The sequence below is a fragment of the Cygnus atratus genome, chromosome 4 (assembly GCF_013377495.2).
Source record: "Cygnus atratus isolate AKBS03 ecotype Queensland, Australia chromosome 4, CAtr_DNAZoo_HiC_assembly, whole genome shotgun sequence".
NCBI classification, from domain to species: Eukaryota; Metazoa; Chordata; class Aves; order Anseriformes; family Anatidae; genus Cygnus; species Cygnus atratus.
The window spans coordinates 59,717,502-59,742,697 of record NC_066365.1 but is presented as its reverse complement, the minus strand read 5'-3'; the positions used below and the strand labels follow the sequence as shown (position 1 = coordinate 59,742,697).

Genomic DNA, 25,196 nt, shown 5'->3' with positions numbered 1-25,196 from the left:
TACTCACTACAGAGGCATTTTTATAAAGCAAATTGGGTGATTCCTACTATGATGAAACTTATGGCAAGGTTTTCATTGATTTTTTGTAACGTTACACAAGTAGAAGTACACTAGAAGATGCACATCCTTCCCTACTCACCACATTTTTCACACTTTGTATTGTAGGGTCTGATCCTTTGATCAATCACTTTGGTTTACTACTACTTGTAGTCTGACAAGTCTGACAAGGTCTGACAAGACAAGTTCTGAGTTTTATGCTATAAATCCTTCAAACTAAGGAATTCTTTTGTATATATTACTTATGTAGGAAATATACAGGAAAAAAACTGCATTGTGTTCATAACTACTAAGAGCATTACTTCAGCCCCTTTCCACTTATGCATTATGGTGCAATCTTTTAATGTTTGACCATTGGCTATATTTTGAAAAGGAGATTAATTAAGCTTAATTAAGGAGTTTAATTCATGCATAGCACTTATTCACCAAATTCAGAACCTCACTCTCCACATCTTGTTACCCAGTAACTTACCTGCAAAATATTACTGAGAATCTGAATTCAAAATAGTTTTCTACGATGTTCATCACGACAGTGTCTGGGTTCTCCACAAATTTTGCTACATTTATGTTAACAATATCCCCATGAGATGAGAGGGTATGATACCTACTTAATGCAGAACAGAGGCACAGTAAGATTAAGATCAAAGGTATTGACTAATTTGTGCACTTGGTAGGAAATTAATGGAAGCTGATTCTCACATTGTTCACACAGCCTTTCAATATATGTTCAAAGTCAAGTTGGGAATGCTGCAAGCGCTCAGTAGTCTGCAAATCAAACTGCAAGGATTTTCTCAGAAAACAAGAAATACACAGTGCCCATCCCTAAATTTGCCTTAACTGACTCTTCTAACATCACATAGGAACACTCTGTCAGAAGAAATCCCATTCTCCAGACTAAATTAACCATGTGGGTCTCCTTTCTTTCCTGCATTTTTTTCACTACTTCCTTATTCACACAATAAACAGCTAAGAAATTGCACTGTCTTCTTTACAAGCATTTCTGTGAATCAGTTCATCATCTGAGAATTTCATTAGGTTTACTAAAAAGTAGATATTTTTTTTAACTGATAGCTGAAGTAGCATAGTGTGCCTCCGTATAGTTCAAAACTAGAGGGAAATAAATAATTTCTGGGCTTAGAGACATTTACTCACAGCAGATACTACTGAGATTCAGGAAAAAAAAAAAAAAAGTTCAATTTTAAGTTGCTGTAGGGATATATTGTGATTTTTCCCCACCTCCATCTAAGCTTGATCTTTCTCACCAATCATTTTCTTCTCAGTCACATCAGAAGTGGTATGAACCAAGTGTCAGAAAAGGGTCATTGTTAAAAGCAGCCAAATTATCATAGCTTGGGAAGGTAGCTCTTGTCAACTGAAAGCTAAATTAAAACATTTTACCTCTTAACCAGCAAAGATAAATATAGAGATGTTTATAAGCTCAGCTGATGGATACTACATTCAAGAGTTGTATTTTCATGGCCTTAAATACACATACACATGAGTTACAACATAAAAGTCACATATACTGATGCTAGTTAAATTCTGAAGAACTGGGTGATTTGAATAGACAGAGGTCTAACTACAACTCATTCTCACCATTAGACACCTCTTGCTATTACATTCACAACAGACTTAATCCATTCCTTTTCTTTAGCCAGAAGCAGGTAATGAAGCCAGATTCACATTTCTGTTGCCCTAGACCTTTGGACCTTGTATGGCCAGATATAGGTTTCATCTACTGTTGGGAATGATGATCATCCCAATGTGTCCTGAGATACCCCCTAGGTATCTCGCTTTTGCAAGAGAAAAGTACAAAAAGTGCTTAGGTAGCTAAATATTTCCAGCACCATTTTCTGTGACATATGTGAAATCAAGTATGCCTTCTGCTTTGCTGCGCAGTACAGGTTTATTGGCATTTGGCTGAGGTGATCTGCAAAATTCAGTTGCAATGTTGCCACATATGACTAATACAGTACTGTGCCCACAAAACATTTAGATAGCTTGGTGAAGAATTCCAGTCTTTTTGTGAGTCTCTTGCACACAGAAAGGATGAATAAGAAAATTAAAGAACAACTGAGAACACATCTCCTTGCCAAGAAGATAATGCTACTGGAAGGAACAGCAGGGAGGCCCCAGCAGGATAGCATTATTGAAGCAACAAAGAGCATCAGGTCCTCCCACTTACCCCTTTTGGGCTGAAAGCAGGGCAAATCTATCCCATCAGAATCATTGTCTGCCAGAAGAGCTGTCAGGACCACACTGCAGACTCCAATGGAAACAAGCATTCAAGAAAGGCGACGGCAGCAATAAATTAAATGGGGGAGGGGAGAGTGGGGAAAGCAACAAGGCAACATGTAATTTTCTTGTTTTAGTCATTCCAATTAATTTCTTACTACTTTTCCCTCCCTTCTTCTGCCCTAACTTTCCACTTCTAAGATACGTTGTTTTTCCTTTTAATTTGACCTTTTGTGAAAAGTTATCCAGTGCTTCACCACAAAAAAAAAAAAAAAGGAAAAAAAAAAAGGAAAGAAAAAAGTTGGCATTGCATACTTTAAAGAAGCTGCTTCGGCAGCTTATTAGGTCTGTAGCAGAACTGCTCCTTCTAGTCTCAGCATTTTTTTCAGGGACAGATGCTCACAAACACAGTTGTGTTATACTGCACTAATATTTGGTACACTTCGGTAAACAAAATTCAGATATCATTAACCAACACAACAAATCCAGTTCTTTATGTGCCATACCATTTATACAAAGACATTCAGAACTACCATTTAATCTGGAATACTCTCAATATATTTAGCCACTTAAATTGCTGGAACAATGCCCAGATGGAAAGTGGCAAGATATTTAAAGATTGATTCCATTTTCTAAGTATGCCATGAATATAAAAGTCCTTCCACTTAATCTAATACACTTTTTCAGCCTATTAGTTTTTGATTGATAGAATGTCTTGAAATAAAAAAAGCAGCTGTTGGCAGACAGAGCAGAAATCAAAGATACTGTGAATACAGAGACTAACTAGAAGTATATATTGGTTTCATAAATGAAACAATTTAGCTTCCCAAATGGGGCAATCCTCTACATTTATTATATTCCAAACCTTCAATCCTTAGAACTTGAGTTTTAAGTAAAAGACTTTCAACAAATTAACAACTGTGTTTTTTAGTATTTTTTTAAATGGCATACTGACCCTTGTATAACAAAGGGAAATCTGGGGAGCCAAAATTAGACATCAGATTTACAAATGGAGAGGTAATAACTTCATAGTTTGCTTAGGTGTTCAGGACATACAATTGCTATATTATATTGCAATGAATCATTTTTTAATATCTGCATGACATTGAAGCAACAAGTCCAATTCCATAAAAAAACAATTACAATTAGAAAAACAATTATTTTTCTGATATAACTAGCTCATTAAAGAGCAAATAATCATATATTCTTTTTATTCTTAGGCTAAATTCAAGAAGATGCTGAAGTTTTTTCAAACAGGTTAAAATTGAAGAATAAGGTGATCATTGGTAAGTAGGATTAAGGATCTCAGTGGAAAAATAAAAGTTCATTATGCAAAGTCCAGAGTGACATCCCTGAGAAGGTTCCATTCAGCTCAGTGGTTCCTCATGCTTTTTATATGAAAGGAAAACACACTTTCTTTTTTTTTTCACAAAAAAAAAAAATCAATAAAAAAGGTCCATTTGAGGCTCTTAATTAGAGATAGTTTAAAACTGTTCATTGTTTCTTAGGAAGCTTATGAATACTACTTAGTGTCAACACTGCTCTGTAGGAAAAGAAAGGGAAGCAAAGGACAAAAAGCTTTGAAGTTCAACGTGCCCTTGTGTAAATCTGCCATAAGTTAATACTTGACTTTCTAGTACCATGTCCCTCCTAGTAACTGCAACTTGCTTCAAAGAAATGCTGGGATGACAAGGTAGCAATTGCAGAAGACCATAAATATCCATTCTAACATAAAGGAAACAAACCTCTGTCCTGGTTTCAGGTAGGACAGAGTTAATTTTCCTCCTAGTAGCTGGCAGGGTGCTATGCTTTGGATTAGAATGAGAAGAGCGCTGATAACATGCTGATGTTTTAATTGTTGTAGAGCAGTGCTTACACCAAGCCAAGGACTTTTCAGCTTCTTGCTCTGTCCTGCTAGCGAGCAGGCTGGGGGTGCAGCAGGAGCTGGGAGGGGACAGACCCAGGACAGCTGACCCAAACTGGCCAAAGGGGTATTCCATACCATCTGACGTCATGCTGAACAATATATAGGGGTGGCTAGCCGGGGTGGGGGGCCGGCTGCTCGGGGATAGGCTGGGCATCGGTCAACGGGTGGTGAGCAATTGCATTGTGCATCACTTATTTCGTACACATTATTACTATTAATACTATTATTATTATTATTATTATTATTATTGTTATTATTTTTCCTGTCTTAATAAACTGTCTTTATCTCAACTCACAGGCTTCACTTTCCCGTTTCTCTCCCCCATCCCGGAGAGGGAGGGGGGAGGGTGAGCGAACGGCTGTGTGGTGTTTGACTGCCAGCCGGGCTAAACCACAACAACCTCCAAGAGAAAAGGAGAAGCATTCCGTGTTCTGTAACACCTAAATATCCAGGGAAGCATAAAGCAGAAGTTCCACAGAGTGATGTATTCACTAGTTTCAGAACCATGTTTCTGGGGGGGTTAACTATGGAGCACGTTCAATCCTTTGAATCTCAAATGCTGAGGAAATCTAATTCCCATGAAATATCCTTCTTACAAGCACATTCACCCTTAGGAGAACTGACTTCATAATCTGCACTTTGCAAATTGCTATCTTTGTATTAAAGCATCTAAAAAACAAAATTATGGGTAATAGTTATGTTTATTGGCACAAATAACTGTTTCAAGGACTCTGAAGAGGCATGAACAAATTCTCCCCAAACTGTAAACCAGTGGTTATTGCAAAATTTGTGCAATTTGATTTTAAATTTGGAAATGTTATCAAAATTTTCATCTATATGCACACAAGTAAAGCAGCAAGGGCTTTTGTCAAGATTGTGGCCTCTGAGTGTTGTTTTTTAAAACCTTAAGAGGTATTAAAACCTTCAGAAGGTATGCATTCATGTTTTTTTTCTAAGGCAAATTTTGGAGAATGATTTCTAAACTTCCTTGAGCCAAAAATTATATTACTTTAATTTTATATATAATTGTCAGAGCCTCATACTTTCATTAGCTATATGCATTGCTCTATTTAGCAAGTCTGTACACAAATACACAGTAAAAAGCTCCTTTCAAAACATTAATCACTGGAATAATCGCTTTGGAATGATTCTAAGTTGTGAGAATCAATGTTTTTCCAATTTCCCTCTTAATGACCTGAAAGATAACAAACATTCCTGAATAATATTCTTTCCTGTTAATTTGTGCCATTAACTATTACTGCTACCCTGAAGAGAGTATTAGAGGTCTTATTGAGATTAGATCACTCTGTGCTGCGCATTTAAAAGGAAATGACATTCACCAGGGAGAGCTCCTAATTTTATTGCCATGATTTGTCTTTCAGAGTTAACATTTGGCAAAAAGGGAACAAACTACGAGGCACCCCTTTTTGCCGAGTCTCATCATACAAACTCTTTTGTTTGAGATCATAAGGGAAGAACAAGCTCTGGTGGAAAACAAGAACAACAGAAATACCTAATTTTCTCTTACCTTTTTTCTTTTCTTTCCACCACGTTTTATTAAAATTTGTAGAACAATCTTTTCCTACATATAAATATGAACATCTACATCTCTATTGTAATACTGATTATTTTTTAGCTAAGAAGAATCCTAAATTAGTGTCAGGGGAAAAAATCTGAAAGAAGCTTATTACTTGCAAAATTTTAACAAATAAACAGAATACATTTTACATTCAGTTCAGTCCCTTGAAAATATAAGCACATACAACACATGCTGTATTTATTCCGAAGGTGATTTTTTTTTGTAGCTTAAAATGCAATGTTTGCACAGTGCGCCAGGACATATAAGGCACCACAAAACCTTTTCCTTTATTATAGCTGAATAAGAAAACAATGCTAATTCATAGCTCACTGTGATAAAAGAAATACCTAACGCAGCACTAAGTATGCTCATTCTCTTTGAAAAAGGTTATTAAAAGACACAAAGTGAATAAGGTTTTAACTGTAACTTTGCCTGGGCTTAGTAGCTAGCTTACTTAAGACCAATGTGTACACCAATTGCATCATCATCAAAACGTAAAACATTTTCATAAATATTTCAAATAGACAAAGTGGGCTAAACATCATTCATTTTGAATTCCCAGTTAAGTTTCTCTTCTTAGAGCCTTTACAAAATAGACAAAGATTTATGTACTGGCTAAAACTATGAAAGGTTCCGTTTTTAAATACATTTCTATCTGTTTTCAGAGTATAAAATCTCAGGGGCATTAATCTCTTCAGTGGTTAACATGCATAGTAATATACATACTCCTTATTGAGCATTCTGGACAGATTTAGTAGGAAAAGATTTCAGTCTACTTATTTACAGATGTTGACCATTTAAAATGGAAGGATAAGAGACATGGCCCTCTCTCCAACTCTCTCCTTTTTCCTTCTCTTAGAGGCTCTCAAACTCAGCAAAGTCATATGAACTTTGGTTCTATAGGCACATAAGACAAATTTCTCTTTGTGCTCATCTGGAGTTTTCTGAATTCTTCTTGTGATGACATGATATTGTTCAAAGCATCTGGGAGAAAGCTAGGGGGGAAAAAACTGGGAAAAATATTGAACTAACATGACATGAATTGAAAAATGATGCATCTGACAACTGAATACAAATTCAATTACTGGACAAGTTAATACCTGAACTGTGTATCAGCAATACTTTGAGAGAGGGATGTTTGTGAAAAGCAGTTACTGGAGAAAGGGAATGAACTCAGGAGGATATGCTGTCCTTGACTCTGGATATATATTACTTAGTGTTGTTGTTTTCTGTCATTTTTATCTTCATTTATCTTCGTTCATTATCTTCGTGTAGACAAGCATGACTTAGTAAACCTGAAATAAGGCAGACTTCAGTAACTATCATTCTATGCATGAGCAAACTCTTTAGGGAAAAGAAAAGGCTTTTGCTTTGGTAATGAATTTAGGAAACAACCCTTGCCTCCTGTTTAGTAGCTTTGTGAGCTTTGATAATGGAAAAGACATCTACTTTAAACCTTGTAAGTAATCCTGCTGTCTACCTTTCAGGTTTTCTTTGCACCATTACTTCACTGCTCAGCAGAAACGTAGTTGAAACAGACACACAAGAATTAGAGCTGAGAGATACATTGGAAGAAAGTTTCAGTCCGAAGGACCCGTGTTCAATATTAACACAGATTCTTGTTAATTTTGAACAACTGGGAGGAAACTTTCTTTTCATGGTCTAAGATGTGACTGGATTCAAAAGTACTGCTCAACATATTTGTGTATAAGAAAAGGCAAATGTACAATAGGGGGCAGAATATCATCCCATTCACAGGAAGTCCTTTTTTAAGAAACCAGTACTGACAAAGTCCAGAAGGAATTTTTTAAGATATCTAAGGTCTGAGAGTATATGAAGTATTCTAGGGAAAGCAGGACATTTAACTAGTTCTCAAAAAACTTTGTTATTTTTTCATTAAATATTCTGTCAAATGTGCTGACAGAGAAAGATACACTCAGTAGCTGACAGCTTGGAATTATTCTTAAATTATTCTTATCTTAACTCATAAATAAGTGGTTTGAGAAAACACAAACAATATAAAAATCTATAAATAACAAACAGTTGATATTCTGTAACATTTTAGCAGTATTTAATGCAGTCAGCCATATAATTCCTCCAGATTTATCTTTGTGAAAGACGACCTGTTTTCCTCTTGGTGTCCCTCATTTGCATTTTAAAAAATCTGTAGCAGGATGTATATTCATGGCATGGAATAATCAGAGAAGACTCATAACTGCCCTAGGTTAACTGAGTAGGTTGCCAATTTGGTAAGGAAATGCTTCAGGCTGCTCAGTTTTTCAAATACACTTTAAACTTGGGCCCAGAGCTCACTGAAATATCAAACTAACTGATGTATACCTGGCAATAGTCTGAAACTGTTCCTCAAGCCTTAGTTACAAGATACCTACTCTCTGAAACTGCTGTGCGAGGAATTACTCAAATTACTGAGCTTTGAACATTGACTAAAATAGTGACTTTAGTATCGAATTGTTTCCTATTGACAACTGTTATTCCATTTACTTTTCTTTGAAATCCAATATACCATTTTTTATTCTCTTGCTCTTCCTTTGGAGCAATCACTGCTGCATGAAAATCATGCTATGTTAATACTTCATAGAAAAGGGTTGAGTGTAACCATCTTTCCAGTATTTATGTTACAACATTCTTCTCTTACTCATATGACAGATGTTGAAGCAGGAAGAGCAGGAAGACAACCCCAGTGCATTGACATTCCAACGTTTTACCATAGGAGTTAAGATTATTCATTCTGAAAATTGTGTTAAATCATCTGAACATAACAGTAAGTCAAGTATTTATTTGCATGCTTTGAATTCATAAATGGAAATTGTCTCTGAAAGTATAATTAATCCTATAAAGTTAAAAGAACGCGTTGACAAACTCAGTTTCAAGATCATGCAAATGACCTACAATATGAAAAACAAATTGTTGAAAATAAATAAATTCTACTTTAAAGGAAAGATCAACTGCATGTTACTATACAGTATTTCCTGCCACAAACCCTTATAATAGCAGTGAATAACCAAATAACTCATTATTTACAGTTTTCATTATTTTTTAAAAATATGACCAAACACATTTTGGTTGCTTTTTAAGTGTTTAATCTTAAATGCCTAATGATAACTTTTATACCGCTTCACAAGTGTGAGGTATCTTAAGACAACCAATGAGGAATCTGATTTGCGTAAAGGAATGACTAAGTGGGAATGAGCCACCACAGTATCAATTGCAAACCCATCTTCATCCTCCAACAGAAAGTATTAGGCATTGAGTGAGTATTTCAGTAGCCACATGCTCTGTAGCTGCCATAGCAGTGTCATGGGTACTAGGAGAAAGGTTATTTACAGAAGACCTCTTGCTGACTTAACTAATTCCAGAGAATGGGTGGGTATGTATCTGCATGGTCAAGCCTGGGTGTTTACAGAAATGCCCCATTTGTTTATGTGTATGAAATCTTACCTAGCTGTGGATCAGCAGCTCAGTGTGGTATGCCATATATAACATGTTACAGGTGTCAGAAGACAATAGTACTCAAGTCCAAGAAAACCTATTTGGCCAGTGGAGTCACCTTGGAAAAACAGTGTTGAAGAAAGTACCTCAGGAGGTCAGTTTTGGTGATCTTGATGAATATACAAAGGTTCTTGTAAAGGTATTCCCATGAGAAAGTGTTTTCTATCATTTGGTTGATAAAGTAAAATTAATGGCTTAATTTTGAGTTAACAACGTGTTAAATTCCCATTTTGTCTCTGTTGGAGTAACCCAGAGTAACTTGATTCATCCTGATTCATCTATCTTCTGATTCACTTTACCAAGACAAAATAAATTCTCAATTCTATCATTTCCTGTCAACAGTTTGTAGACCCTTTCCAGAGGTGAAAATGATTAGCCAGTTTAAAGTTACTAAGAATCAAACATATTAACTTCAGTGCAAGTTGCTTTTTATTCACACACTACGACTAGAGAGCTGATTCCCTAGGCCCACACAGACTGTTGATAAATAACCCATGAGTGTTAACTCATGCCATTCTATGAAATGACCCAATGGGAAAAAAAAAAAAAAGTTTCTATGAACAAAAGAATGAGTTTTGAAAGGGTTACAGCAAAATCATTTTTGCTTCATTAGCTCCAGTAACAATATAAAATATAAATGAAAGTGACAAGAATTATAGGTACAAACTGATACACAATCAAGGATGTATTTAGCAAACCATAATATGTATACTGATTAAAGCAACCATTCATTGTATTATCCTAAAGCTTTAAAACCAAGTGGCCAAGAATGGATAAATGATTGTGCTGAGGTTAAAAGGCATATCAAACACATGTCTGCTTGGATAACAGAGGGATAAGGGCAGTTTAAGATCAGAGGTAGGTTGCATTTAACCAGCTCATTTTTTCCTAAATGTTGAAACTAAGGTACTGGAGCATATCTTTTAAAATGAATGTATAAATAAAAAAGCATATCACTCAGGGTATGGTGACTTAGTTTGTCATGACTAAATAATGTCATCCATTCTTTCATTCAGTTTGACACAAATTCAATATATAGAGGGCCTGTTTTTTTTATTGTCATAAACAATGTGCAAGGAGATGAAAAATGCTGCCAAATCACAAAAGGGTTGTTTGGGACAATTTTTTTGTTTTATTTTTACATAATGGTGCAAAGTACAAATATGATGGTAAAAAGAGGAATCAGTGCTGAATAAAATCTTTAAACGTGTGTAGGTTCCAGAGGAAAATAAAGCAGATTAACCATCACTTCACTGTGGTGGCTGTTTAATTTATTATTCATAAAAGAGTTAGACTTTCAATGGGTGAGATATTTCACAGCCAAGTTCCAATTTAAAAAGAAGCATTTCTTTCAATATTTATTAATAAATACAGTACACAGCATCATTATGTAAAAAAGTGACAGGATGTTACCTTTCTCCATTTTCTCTAAGACAAAGGAATTGATCATGTAATATCCATGTAAATATACTCTGAAAGTGATCAAAGGAGTTTATACTCATCAAAACATATTTTGGGGTTGAGCCCTGATAAACTGATAGATTTAATTACTGGGATTTTACATGTATTCATTTAGCTTGTGATTGAAAGATTTTTTTTTTTTCTGCAGACCTTTTCTGCAGATCATGTATTTTGATGTGCTACAAAGTGAATGCTTATGCAGTACAATTATTTATATCACATTATGATAAAGCACCTTCAGTCAAAGCTGTACCATTTCTAATCTCTTTGCACAATAGACCCAAGACAGTAGAGACTTTTTATACCTGTAACTTGACTGATGCTAAATTCAGTAGTACCTCTATCAAAAAATCAGAATTCTTGGAAAGACAGCAATTGCTCCTACACTAAAAATTTCAATAGGAAAGGTACCTTTAGAGCTCAAACTTTTCCAGGCAAAAAATCGTTTTACCAAGCAGCAATTCCTAAGCAATTTCTTGCAGCTTGCAGGTTTCTGATGACAATGTTGCAAATCTTCTTTCTCTTCATGTGTTTTCTTCTCTGGTACTAAGACATCCATCCTAAACAGAAACTTAACCTTTACTTTTCCTGAAAGTTATACATAAACAACTTAAATCCATAGACTGGAGGTAGGGGAGATGGGTGGGGGGGAGAATGGAGGAGATGGAGGGGAGATAGAGGGAAAAGCTTTAGGATCTCATTGACCATTATTCTCAGCTGATACAATCAGAGTATTAATTAACTTAAATGGAATTATTGTATTCATATTGGTTTGTTATGAATTATTTATCTAGAGTATTAATATATTTTTACAGATACAGGGAGAAAAAAACTTCAGATTTTATATGCTATTAAAAAAAAAAAAACCTTTATATTACTTAAAATCTATAAATTACATAACACCTTTAGATGGTGAATAAATATTTACCTCTTACCTTAGTCAGTTGTCTAGGTAAAGGAAATAATGTAATCCTCTATGCATGAACCTATTATCCTTCCTATCTTAGCTTGCCTTACATCAGTGTCATAAAGGAGAGCTGCATTCCTCTAGCTGCTATTGAAAGACAGCTGCTCTACCCAGAAAAGATGAATAGTTGGGTTTCTGAGCTGCCTTAATGCCACTGTCACTCAAATGCAGAAAAGCAGCTGAGCCACTTAAAGCCAGTTGTACACTTGGGGACCATTCCTCTACACTACCTTCTGATTCACACAGAGAGACCAATAAATTCCTATATGACAGTATTTTTCTTGATAGACTGCCACTTTGAAGGAGCTGGGGGCCGTTAGCAACAACCAGCTCTGACTAGGACCTAACCAAAGCCCTACTAAGGGGCCAAAAAAAAAAAAACCAAGAATAGGTGCCTGCCTAGGGCTCCTGCACTTTTATGCTACTCCAAGGTCATGCAAGAGTCCTAAGCAGCACTCTTGTTTGCTCCAGTGCTTGATGCCAAGGAGCTCGCTGCTGCTGAGGAGGGAACCAACGTGCCCGCTGTTGCAGCCGGGTGACAGCTGGCTCCATGCTGTACTGGGGGAGCTACTCAGCTACACACGGTAACTATACCCAGCCAGAACCAGGATGCCAAAGCAGCCACCAATTCACTCCCCTCCTGTTCCCTCTCACTGCATTCTCCCTCACGACCTGAATCTAAAAACAGGAAGCGCAATTTATGTTTTAAAGGAAAAAATTAAGAGAGAGTACAAGAAAAAAAAAAACAAGTTGGCACTGTTCACTATATACACACGAGTTTCAGAAATAAAGCTGACTTTTCAGTTGTAAGCTTATTTCTTCCTAAACAAAAAACATGACATAACTCATGACCTAACTGTGTGCATTTGCAGCAAGAGTTTCTATTGGTTATCCAAAAGAATCAAGGAAGATGTTTCCATTTCCGGAAATTTTTTTTTTAACAGATACTAGAATTCCAAGCTTTTTTTTGTGTGTTTTTGTTTTAATCACTCAGCTTTCCTTCTACCTCAATTAATCTTCATGCCGATTATATAAATTTGCGAGTTTGGGCCATGCAATACACAATGTGAAATTTCCTGCATACATTTGAACTATGACTTAGCAATTTTGTTTAGTACAAAATGTTACGCACAGAACCACGTACCTACCTGCAGGCACCTCAGATTTATCAGTACAGGCTAGGACGGAGTTTTTTAAGTACTAATTCCACCTCTATAAACAGTCTACCAGCAGTCAATTCTGTTCATAACAGTGAGAGCCTTAACAACAGATTTTTAGGCTGCTAAAGCATAGGGCAGCACTTCCATTCAGATTCTTATCTAGGGATGTATTTCAGGCCCATCATTATCTAGAACTGAGGAAGACTTGAATTTGCACTGTTTGAACAGCACTTGATGGTATCGGGTTCTTTGAGTCCTACAGCATGACACAGCACTCCAGTCATGGCTGTATTCCCATCCCCAGCCACTATCAAGGTGAGCTGAATTTCAATCTGATAAGAGCTTCTGGAACTTCTACACATGCAGTAGAGACCCTTCTTCCAGTTCAAGCATATTTCGCAGCTCTCCTCTAATAACTTTGAAAGGTGTAATTCTGAGAATGAATACAAAACTGGTGTTCTAGTGCACTAAGAAAAGAAATACATTTTCACCAAAAAAGAGTTAGTGCAGGTGACTCCTCAAACAGAATTTTGAATTGGAAGAAGAAAACATAAATGCAAGTGGGATCGTATAGTATACAGCATCATATAGGATAGCCCCAAACAGCTAAAACTAGACATTGTCATTGAAATAACTTAAAGTTTTCCTGATATAAATCTGCAAAGAAACTGCCTGCCCATCTAAAGGTACATGCAAAATTCTTAATCCTGCAACTCAAACGCTAGCTTTCATGACCTATCCTGTCTTCCTTAGGACACTTCTGAGCTGCCTCATCTCAGAGATTCTTGAATTCAAAGGCAGAGTGAGTGGGGAAGCAGACATAGGAGCTGAGATGGGCATCTGGGAAAATTATACCATGATGTAAACTGGAGTGAATATTGTCTAGACACAGAGAAACTGTTCCAACACGATGGGAGAAGGATGTTTGATATGACCTCCTGTTAGTCCCGTATTAGTTGAATAAGGTCTTCAGGAGCAGCGAGAATACAAAGGAGCTTTGCCAGAGATGGGATATACGAAAGCACAAATTTAACAGTACTCAAGAGGATATGGAGAAGTAGAACCTTCACTGAAATCTTCAGGAATTGCTTATGTGCAGCTGCAAAACGTGTCCTATTTGCCACAATGTGAAGAACCTCACTTGACATTTTATTCCTAGAAGGAAGTATTTTTCCTAAAAACAGTTCAGATGTTCAGGGGTTCATATCAGAATGTATCTGTTTCCTTACTTCCAACCTTAATCAATTCCATAGCAATTATTTTCCATAACAGAAGTATAACATCAATCAGATGTTCTTCACAGAGTTGATTGTTAGGTTAGAATTTTTTAGTCATCTTACAATAAACCTAGGCTATAGAATCATAAGGTTCAAAGCCCCATAGAATTTTTCCAAGCAACTGATACCGTACCTCACACTTTCATAAAACTTAATTTATAAAAGGAATTAACATCACTATTATGAACCAATGCACTTTATTTACATCTTTTTCCTCTGAGAATCACATTCTCTGTCTGTGACAAAAGGAAATGGTTTGGTTGCAAATCCACATTTACAAACAATTGTAAAAAAATCATTTTGTGCAATGTTGGAGAGAAACTGATCATGTTGTAGGCAACATACAGAAAAGTATTACGGGTGGAAAGTGTTTCATTTCCAGATGCACAGGATCCTTCCTTTCCCTAAGTATCTAGAATCATTGAATAATTTAGGCAAAACAATCTAAGGGAACAAAGGAGCACACTGAGGTGGAAGGCTGAATCATTCAGCAAGTTCAAATGAGCAGCCAGTTTCTGAAATCAATGCACCTGGTTCAGCTAGCACCTACTGGGAACTGGTACCTAGAATTTACTGAGACTGAGCAACCTCAGCATCTGGGGATGAGGAGATCTCCCAGCAGAGAGTTAACAAAATATGTAAGAAAGAAAATAAACAGAACTATGTACTAGTGAGAGTATCGAAAACAAGATAGATGTGGATAAATGATCTACAAAAACGCTGGAATACCTCTGGTTTGAGCCCTTTTTCAGATGTTACTGCAGAAGTAACTAGGAACTTGTACTCATCCTGACCCTATGCCTCAAGTCAGAAAAGGCAAATTTTTTACTTGCAGCAGCATAGAAATTGGGAGTGCAGAAAGAAAGTAGGTTATTCACTATTTCCTATTATCAAATTTAATCTGTAATAAGTTACCTCCAAAAATAAAGCTAGGTTTCTGTATAAAAGTCATTAATTTCCTATTGATTGTTAAATAACTGCTTTTATGAGTGATCTCAGTCATGTTGGTTAAAAACTCCAGAGTCACAAGGCAATGAATCATGTAAGTGCTATGTGATACCACACAGTTGCAGACATTTTGAGGAATACTTATTTGAGCTAGGAGAGAATGTCTTTCACCTGGGTGCACATGAACATGACTGCTATAATAGTGTGTATGCAAGTTGTCTCTTATGACTACTTGATGTGAACTGAAGTTTGGGAATATGGAACTGAATACTGGGTAGACTTATTGAAAACTATATAATTCTTTGCTCGATAACAAAAAAAAAGCAATTGGAAAGACCAGAGGCATCATTATAGAGTGAGAAATGGCTAAGATTTTAGAGGAAAGAGTCAAAAATGACAATCTATATGTTTTTATAGGGGAACTTTACAGAACTGTTAGCTGCATTAGTTAATTACTCTAGTACACCAGCTTCAAGAATCTTTCCTGATAACTACAAACTGTGAAAACTCTGGTCTCATAAGGGTCTTGATGAAAGAAATTTTTAGCATCAATGGTGAAGCTAGGTTAAACCAGTGACGTTTAGGCCACTAGAGATTACAGCTGTAAGTTAAGAAATGAACACTGAAAAATAGGGAAGGTTGCAGAATGTAGTCCTGGATGAGTATGCAGGAGACTGCTGGCATATTAAGGAATATTACAATGAGATGCTTCAGAGAAAAAGCAGAAGGTTTGCTTTGTTTTTTTCAGCAGAAACATTTTTTAATAATATTTTATTATATCAAATTTTGGATGATCAAATAAAGGTTTTGTTAATGGAAAGGAAAATTTATTTCTGTAATATGAAAGATGGAACAGAAAGACTGGAAATGAAAATTTATCAGCTCTTTATTTGTCCCCCTATATAGTGCTCTCTAAGGATTTGCTTTTGCCTTAACTTGGTCTCTATTAACAACTTTTTATGAAGATGTTTTCAACATTTTTATTTGTCTATTTAAAGGCAAAAAATGGCATTTGGAATCAAAAGCTTCCTGTGTTCTTTAATATGAATTAAGAGTTGGGGTTCTGCTTCTGCCAAGAGGTAGGGAAAATAAACAGGCAAATCTTAATTTAGCCTAAATGCAGTAAGAGTTGAGCAGTGCCGGCCACTCTGGAAGGTCTGTGGGTTGCATCTGAACATTTCCTATAAATATGGGGAAAACTGCTATCTTCTCCAGTTGTTCTCACCTCAGAAAGGTCATCCTCCTTGATGTATGAAATGTCTGCGGTTTATGCCTTTTCACGCATGGTGAATCTCTATATTGTAAAGGAGTAAGGAAAAAAATAGGAATGTGCTGTGGGGCAGCACTCCCTGAGATTCTTTTTATTTAGCTCTGGACCCTTTGGTGGGGTAGTATAGGGTAATAATTGATTTCAGTTATAATCTGGTTGCCTGGATTAGAAGGAGAACATCTGAATCCACACGCATTATGTCACAGTACTTGTGGGCAGTGCAGGTGACAGGAACACATTTTGACACCTTCAACAATTATTTGACTGCAGCAGGAACAATGAACAACATAAGCGAGAGCAAGTATTTGTGGGTGGGCATTTCAGAGAGCTGCTTCGCTGTGCCAGAGGAATTTCACATCGTAATGAGCCCTCTTGGGGATATAGATATATTGGGATGAGCTCTCACTGCATGATTCAGTAGCTGAACTGCTCTGAGAAAAAGGGCTTACCTCCTGTCAGATTATAGTGATGACAGAAATAACTGTAACTCTGATATGGACAGAATGGATTTTTATGTTAACTAAATGTTAATGTTGATTAAAACCTTCCTGCTTGCTGGTAGCATTTGTCTGGGGTATATATATTCTACCCCAATTGGTTAAAATGACAGAGATTTTTAGATGTTTGGTGGTAATAAATACTTCTCAGCAAAGAGATATATAGTCCATCTGCAGGTCAAAAAAAATCGTGATTGCCAAGAAGCTTTCTCGTCAATATCTTAAGTGCTTAATTCTTACAGAATTTATTACAGGTGGAGAATAACCTTTCATTTTCTAAAATCACTGGAGAAAATTGAACTAATTAGAGGAAACAAACAAAAAAAAAGATATATATGCAACCTCTAAGAACCTCTTTCAGTTGTTTCCAGAAGGTTTCTTTTTACAGGTAACTTTACACTAGCAAATTTGAACAATCACATGCCACTGCTGTGAAAGGTATCAAGTAAACAATCCATAGAAAATATATTTTAAAAACTTATTCATTAGCATCAATAGCTTACAAGATTACCTCAGCTGGGTATTCTTTCAAAACTGAAGAGGTCAATCCTCCCACTGAGATGGACACTGGCAGAAGGATGTCAGAGGGATGGGTTGAGTAAGGCTAATACACCAAGACTATACTGAGCTCAGCCATTTTATATGCGAGAATGGTATCCTCGGATACTACAAAAGGGTAGAAATATACCTGGAAGTGTCCTAAACACAGCTGGAGTTCATGAAGAATTAACATGTTTGTTGGACTGTTTAACTTTCTAAACCAGAATTTTATATATCATAGTCGGAAGATGAATATACAGAAGTCTTACATGTCTAACACACATAGATACTGTTTTGTACTTTGGTATATCACCATGCCTTTACAATAAAAGGACTTATTTAAGAAGTCCAACAGATGAGAATGAATACTGATGAGATTAATTATGGTACTGCTTTGTGTGTAATTAGTTAGAAATATTGATAGATCAAGATGCTAATTCAGAAGTATCAGAATATGAAACTGGGCTTAAACAGCGTGGAATCGCGCTATCTGTATGAAAAGTGGTGCCATGAATGTATGGCATTGGGGAAGATGAAAAAAATGTAGAGAAGTAAAAGTAGAGGAAATGAACATAAGTGTATTATTTGATTATACTCTGTAAGCATATGGACTTAGCAACAACCTCTAAAGAGAAAATCCAACTAGATTTTGCTGTTGAAAACTATCTTCTCTTGGTCTAAGTCATTTTTACAAGTAATATCTCACTCATCAATACGGGTATTTGTCACAGTCTGCATTTTAAACTAACCAGAAAACTAAGTAATGTTCTGTATAGCACAAGTGTTTGCTTGTATTTTGCTTTCAAAGAGTGAGAGGTATTCATTTTTAAACTGGATTTGAGTTTATTGTAGGAAGAGGAAATAATCCCTCCCTGCCATTGACTTTGACACCTCTAATGGTCCCTACACCTGTTGTGCTCAAAAGCATCAACATAAACAGCAGAATACTCCCAGTTAACTCATAGCTATCAGAGCTCTATGAAAGGTGACAATCACCACTTTGGAAAGTGCTACATTTTGAGATAAATCCTTCTATGGCTTTTGCTCAGGCTCCCAATTGGCCTAATATTTGTCAAAATACCCCTAGAAGTTCCCTAGGGTTTCCGTTCTTTGTGGATCTTTATCATTTACATGTAATTTATATCTACAAAACTATGAAACAAATTGTTCATCCTTATTCCATGGCCTGGAATTTCCAAAATGCAACAAAATTAAATTTGGCCAGGACATTTAAACTGTCTCCATCCTTGTAGATCACTCAATACATGATAGAAAAAAGGTGTTCAGTTCTCACAGATCCATTTAAGAATTATTTTTTTAGAATGAAACCGAATTAAGAATGCAGTCAGTAAAAGTCCTAGAGACAATGATTTATTTATTATTTATGAACATTTAATTAATGCATATTAAACTAGCTTGCAAGGCTTTCACAAAAAAAATTAAATAGAAGAGAAATTAACTTTTTGGCACAATTGATAGTTCCTTTCCTATCTGCTGGATGTTATATCTTCCAGCCATCTTTTGTCAGCGTTGAATAACACTGAGTGGTAGCATAACGCTGGTAACAAAGGGCAGAACCCTCCAGCTCACATGCAAAACAAACTGCTTATCAAACTGCTGTAGATGGGTCTGCACTAACAAATGAAGCTAACTGAATGACAATAAAAACATCCCCCCCCCCCTTTTTTATTACTTTCTTGTTTTTATAAACAATTTATTCCTAGCATCTGAAATGATCAAGGTATGGTCTTCTTCATCCAGGGTATTGTCAGAAGTAAAACAGCTTAGAATAAGAAAATGCTATAACAAATCATCTACAAAATGAGTTCCTAACTCCTATAAAGAAATTCTTATTGCTGTCTTTTACTCACTGGAGAGCAAGAACAAATCCAAAAGATATCAACACTTATGACATTATAGGATATGATAAATACAGTCCTTTAAATGGTTAAAAAAGAGAAATATTTTTCTCTTTTAATTTAATTTTTTTTAAAAAAAAAAAAAGAAAGGGGGGCACACCTGAGCAATTGAAATCAGAAGCTTTTAAAATTTGGTTTAGCCATGAGAATAATTTTATTTGTATTATGGTCACTGAAGAAGGAGCTTGAGGATATATAGGAATGCCACCGCATGATACACTTGGGAAAGGAAGCAAAACAGGTTTCATATTTCATTTCAGTTTCAAATAAAATTGACTGTGAACCATTAGATGAGAAGTTTGATGATTTCATATTTCAGCAGAACATAACTCACACATTTCCTCAAAAAGACACAGAAGTCTCATTTACAAGGGATATACACATTGCCTGGAGAGATTACACATGAATCACTATGAACACATTTGTCACTTGGATGCCTGATGAAGTATCAGCTGAAGAACCCTTAAACAATCTTCCAGATTTTGGAGAGAACCATACATATTGGATGCAAACTTACATTTTTCGGGGTGTCATATGATGTTGCACCAAATAAAATCATCTTGAAAATTATCATCTCATTACATATCATGCCTGTTGCCTAATGCTCTGCAAAATAATGATAAACAGTCTCAAGGACAATAGAATAGGAGATAAAAACAATAAAGATATTCTCAGACTTTAATGTTCTGTGTTTATTTGGATATACATGCAGAGTGAACAATGTTCTGAAGTGAATTAAAAAGTAGCAGATATTTCCGAATTTTAATACAGGCTTTCATATGGTGTCATAAAATTTTACTCTTATGAAACTGATCTCAAATAATTTATTTTTTTCCTGGATATGAACAGCCTCAAAGATTAAACAGAGGTGTAGAGAATATAAATTTAGGTTATAATCAACTGCACTAGACTGCAGTCACATAAGCATCAAGACTTGATTCTGTGATGTGCTGAGTGCTCACAACACTCATTGTGGATAACAGAAGGATGTAGTGCTCAGCAATTTTCAAGATCAGGCTCAGGTGATTATTATACACTGACAAATTACCATTTGAATCTTTTTTTTTTTCCTGATGTACAATTTCTTCCTTAATGGTCCTAAAGTGAAACTAAAACCTATAGCAAGTGGAAATTCACATTGTGGTAAGCTGAGAAGAACTAAGGAGGCAGAAACAATGCTGGCAAACAAAAAAGGGGAATTAATTATTTAAAAGGGTAACAGGAGGAACCTTTTTTGTGCAACTTTAGAATAACTGCATTTTACAGGTGGTTTTTAACCACATTACTATTTAGTAAGTTACATTAATAAGTGACATGTTTTTTGCTGCTTCATACAAATAAATTTACCAGTACTACTATTACAGCAAGTTAAAATTGTAGATTCTGACATATTTACCATTCTTACATAGTATTTTTAGGACTGTCAGGGAATGTTTAGTCTTTACTAAATTAGACAACATGCACAGCAGTCAAAATCTAGTCACATGTGCCATGGCTATTAAAACACGAGTTCAAGTTGTTTATAAATATCCAGAGACCAAGATGATCAATACTTGCAATTTAGGTTCAAGGCGAGTCAGCATCTGATAAGCTGAATGTCCCAAAAACTTAGCAGTTGGGCCACCCATACAATTTTGAAATGCTTATTTTACAAAGATTTATCGTTTGTTGGGAATGTGCCTGACAGCAACGGAAACAGAAATCTTCTGTTTTGTCAAAGAACAGAGAAAGCTATGAGAGTGCAACACCTTTAATTTTCCGTCAGAACAGCTACAAGCAATGACAATGTTTTCCTTCCTTCTTCTAAATTCTTGGCCTAATTGGACAGACTAATAGGGCAGTTAGTTAGCAAAACTGATAGCTGTGGTGATTCTTGTGGACACCGTTTTCAGAGAAAATGAACCGAAATCACACAAAATGGTAACCAGACAACTACGAACTACAGGTTTACAATTTAAAAAGACAGTTTCCCTCAGTAGTTAGTACAAAAAATACAAGCAACTAAAGAAAAAAAACCTTTAATAGTCATGTTCTATCTATTGATTTTCTATAATAGCCTTATGACCCTCATGCAGTACAGTGTGGATAAAATAATGCTACAGGACTGAAGAACTTCTCATCAATTTATCCCTATCTCAAATTCACGTCCATGTAAGAATAATTGTTACAGAAGTATTAAAACACCGTCATGTATAAGGCTTCTGTCCACTTAAAATTCCCTCTAGAGCAAGCACAGTGTAATCAGTGTGTACAGTGGAGACAATCTACAGTTTCCAAGACCTTCCATAATTCCCATAACTAGGACACCTGGGGATAAAATAATCTTAATATATTAAAACAGAACTTCTTACTACAGAAACAACTTTATCATCGTGGACCCTGATGTTTTGATATATTTACATGAGACTACTTCAGAGAAAAGTCAGATATAGTATTACTTGCAAAACAAACAAACAAACCAACCAATGGTTTAGGAAGCTAACACTATTCAAAAATAAACTCCAAAGACAGGTTTGTAATTTGTGAATGTTCAATCTTAAGGTGTATCTTTACATTTGACTATGTACTGTCGACAGGTTAAATACCTGTTCTTGTACAGTGATGCCAGGGTATTTACAGTAAAATTTTTAATGGACCAGTGATGCAGGGTACTTTACCAGTGATACAGGAAACTTGGAGACTAGGAAAACAAATTCCATCAACAGCATGCCCTATTCTAACACTTTGTAATGATGGAAAACACTACAAGCTTATAGCAATTCCACTGCTTCCTTCCAGAAAATCAAAGTTGTCACTTCCCAGTGAACTAGTATGCTCTCAGAAACCTCCATGTTGTGCTGTTCCTACACAATGGCATTGCAGGTATTATAGAACTAGGAAAGAAACAGCAAAGATGTAATTTAGTAGCTCACACACTTTTGCAACCCAGCCTGTCATAATGTTGCAGATTTTTATATCGTTTGGAAGATGTACTTGAGAGACAAACAGAAGTCTCTTCTTTATCCATCCTTACTAAACGAGAGACAGTTCACTTATTTCTCAGTGCTAATGAATAAGAATAATCATTTTTTATTTTCCTCTTTGGGCATACGCACACAAAGAATTATTTTCTTTCAAAAAAATGAGACAGGAGTTAGACTGTTCTAATAAAGGATAGAAAATGAGATAAAATTATATGTATTTCCACATTGCTTATGGAGGCAGCGTAGATGAAGACTGTTCATCTGATGTATTATAAAAAAACTTTAGATTTAGAAACCACATTTTGACGGCTGAATAGAGAATTAGTTATGAACCAAGGAGCCTGAAAAATGCATCAACAGATTAAGATTGTGTTACCTGTCTTAATTCTGGGTAATTCTATGTCCCTTCTCTATCACAGAATATGAAGAGGTTGACATTACACCTTAGCCAGATGCTGTGTTAGCAGCTTTCATGTCAGTGTCCTCAGCTATGTCTCTGTTCATTAGGTTTTATTGTTTCATAGTTAACAACCTACTAATTATGAATGGAAGAGTTCACTCATGAATGAGCACACATCTTTGAATGAAGAAGGGACTGACTTTTTGTACAACTTGTAAATAATTTTATCAGCAATTTAAAGGATGCTATAAATTCCTTACATGGACAAACCTAAAAACTGAGGGAGACAATAATCAAGAGGACATTTTACTGTTACAGGGTAAATTCAGTAATATTTCTCAGTTCAGCAGAATGCAAAACAACACTTCTAGGAACAAAGTATAGATCTAGCTTTGTTCAAAAACTTACTCAAAAAAAAAACAAACCATACAGAGCATTCTGGTTTAGAGTCCACACTTAACAAAGAGATGAGAAAACAGTAATGATTCCAAGGGACTACATAGTGAAGGAAATTGAGAGATGGCTACATCTCTCTCTGAAGATACTCATAAATTAAAAAAAGGGCTGATTATGGAAAGTTTTTGAGGCTGATGGACATGGACCAAGCATAATACAACAGATGAAAACTGAAGCTAGACAAATCTGAAAAGGAAGATGAAATTTTAGAGTAGTTAAATATTAGCGTGATGATCTCTTTCTTGCTTGGTTTGCTAAGAAGCAATAAAACATATTTGAAACATAAATTATCATCCAGTCTGTGGAAAAAAGACCTCTGCCTAACAGTCAGTTTAGAAGTTTACTGTGATCACTTCTGGACTTAAATAATCATTGTGATTTCCAGATAGAAGAGAAGAACACTATGCTGTTCCCCGCTTATTTCACAGGTTGCTTACAAGGTTATCATCACAGTCACTAAAAGCTGGAAACGTAACACGTTTCTGTAACAGTTCTGTCAGATTTTCTGGCAAATTTCAGAAATTCTAACAAAACTTCTAACAAAATCTAAATACTAATAAATGAATTCTAATCAATTTTCCAGGATTAGGCCATTCGTCTACATTGTCCTTCAGCGAAGAAGAGGGTGTCAAAGCTCCATACAAATTTGTGTTTTGTCATAAGATCATCATTCAGCACTACATTAAATGTTCCAGTGATTAAAACATCTGAATAATTGAAAGGATTCCTAATAGAATAATTACAATAATGTTCTTTAGTGTATCCCTGTTTTCATAGCTTTAGGCAATATCAAGGGGTTTGAATTACTAAACCACCTCATGGATCAGATGGCTTTCTAGCATCTACAGTTGAGTTTTTCAAACTACTGGTTAGGAAGGCAGCGATAAGTTTTGCAAACAATAATGACATTTTCGACCTTCCCATGTCATGTAAATTGATGTGTGCCTGACACGGGCACACATTTTGCTGCTAAATTCAAAAACTTTCAGCTTTGTCATTGTCCCCATCTTGTAATTGGATGTGTTAACTCTAAAGGAGATTAAAACAGAAGAGCAAAATCAGGGACAAGAGTGTATGAAGAAATGAACATTCCTTTTCAAAAATATACACATTTCCAGTTCTCGTAAAAGATATACAGTTGTAATTTATCAGTTAAATACTTTCTATAAAATAAGACTATATATCAAATGCTGACAATTAATGTATAACTATATAATATCTATAATACCTATAATATATAATATCTATAATAAAGTGGTTGCACTGTCACTAAGCTTATTCTCTAGTACCTGGCATTTGAGATGGTAAAAGTCAAGTCCAATTTATGAGAAATAAGAATTCATATTTCTTTGACTCTTTTCATGCTTTGCTTTTGATATTCTTATTTTTTTTCTTTTCATCTTCATTGTGACTCCTATTCACTTTTCATTCCTTTATAGCAGTTCCTAGTTCCCAGTAACTCGAGTCCACCAACTGAAACATCCTGATTCTCACACCTCAGCATAGCCAGTTTTTGTCACATAATGCATAATGACCAAGCAAAACAATTATATTATATCATCTGTAGTAATAACTGAGCAAATTTTAATAGCAGATTTCAACCAGATGAATATATTTGATTAAGCACTATTATTATCCCATATTACAGATGGGAAAACTGTAAAAAAGAGTAAATAAATTAACTGGCTTAGAAATATTAACAGACTGGAGGGACATCAGCAAACAAAGAAAATAGTACGTGCATTGCTAATAAATAAATATATATATATCACTCAGGACAATATGAAGGTACCATAAGATAGGACCTGTGCTCCTCCTATGGAGCACCACAGCAGTACTCATTACGTATGTCCATGACAGGTATTACCAGCATGATGATCCAGCCCACTCATACTAGTAACTGTTGTTATGGCTAAATATTGCACTACAATGAAGTGATATATAAACAACTGAATATATTAAATAGTAACACAAAAATAGCTTCAATCGACGAAAACTTCCAACTGCAATTCTATAACAAAAAAGGGAGA

The 25,196-nt window shown here is 35.5% G+C and overlaps 1 protein-coding gene across 1 annotated transcript in view; it reads right to left on the bottom strand.

Annotated features, from left to right (window-relative positions):
* The window catches only part of KCNIP4 (potassium voltage-gated channel interacting protein 4), a 437,812-nt gene that overhangs the window by 384,189 nt on the left and 28,427 nt on the right, over nucleotides 1-25,196 (bottom strand). The gene's annotated exons all lie outside the window — the stretch shown is intronic.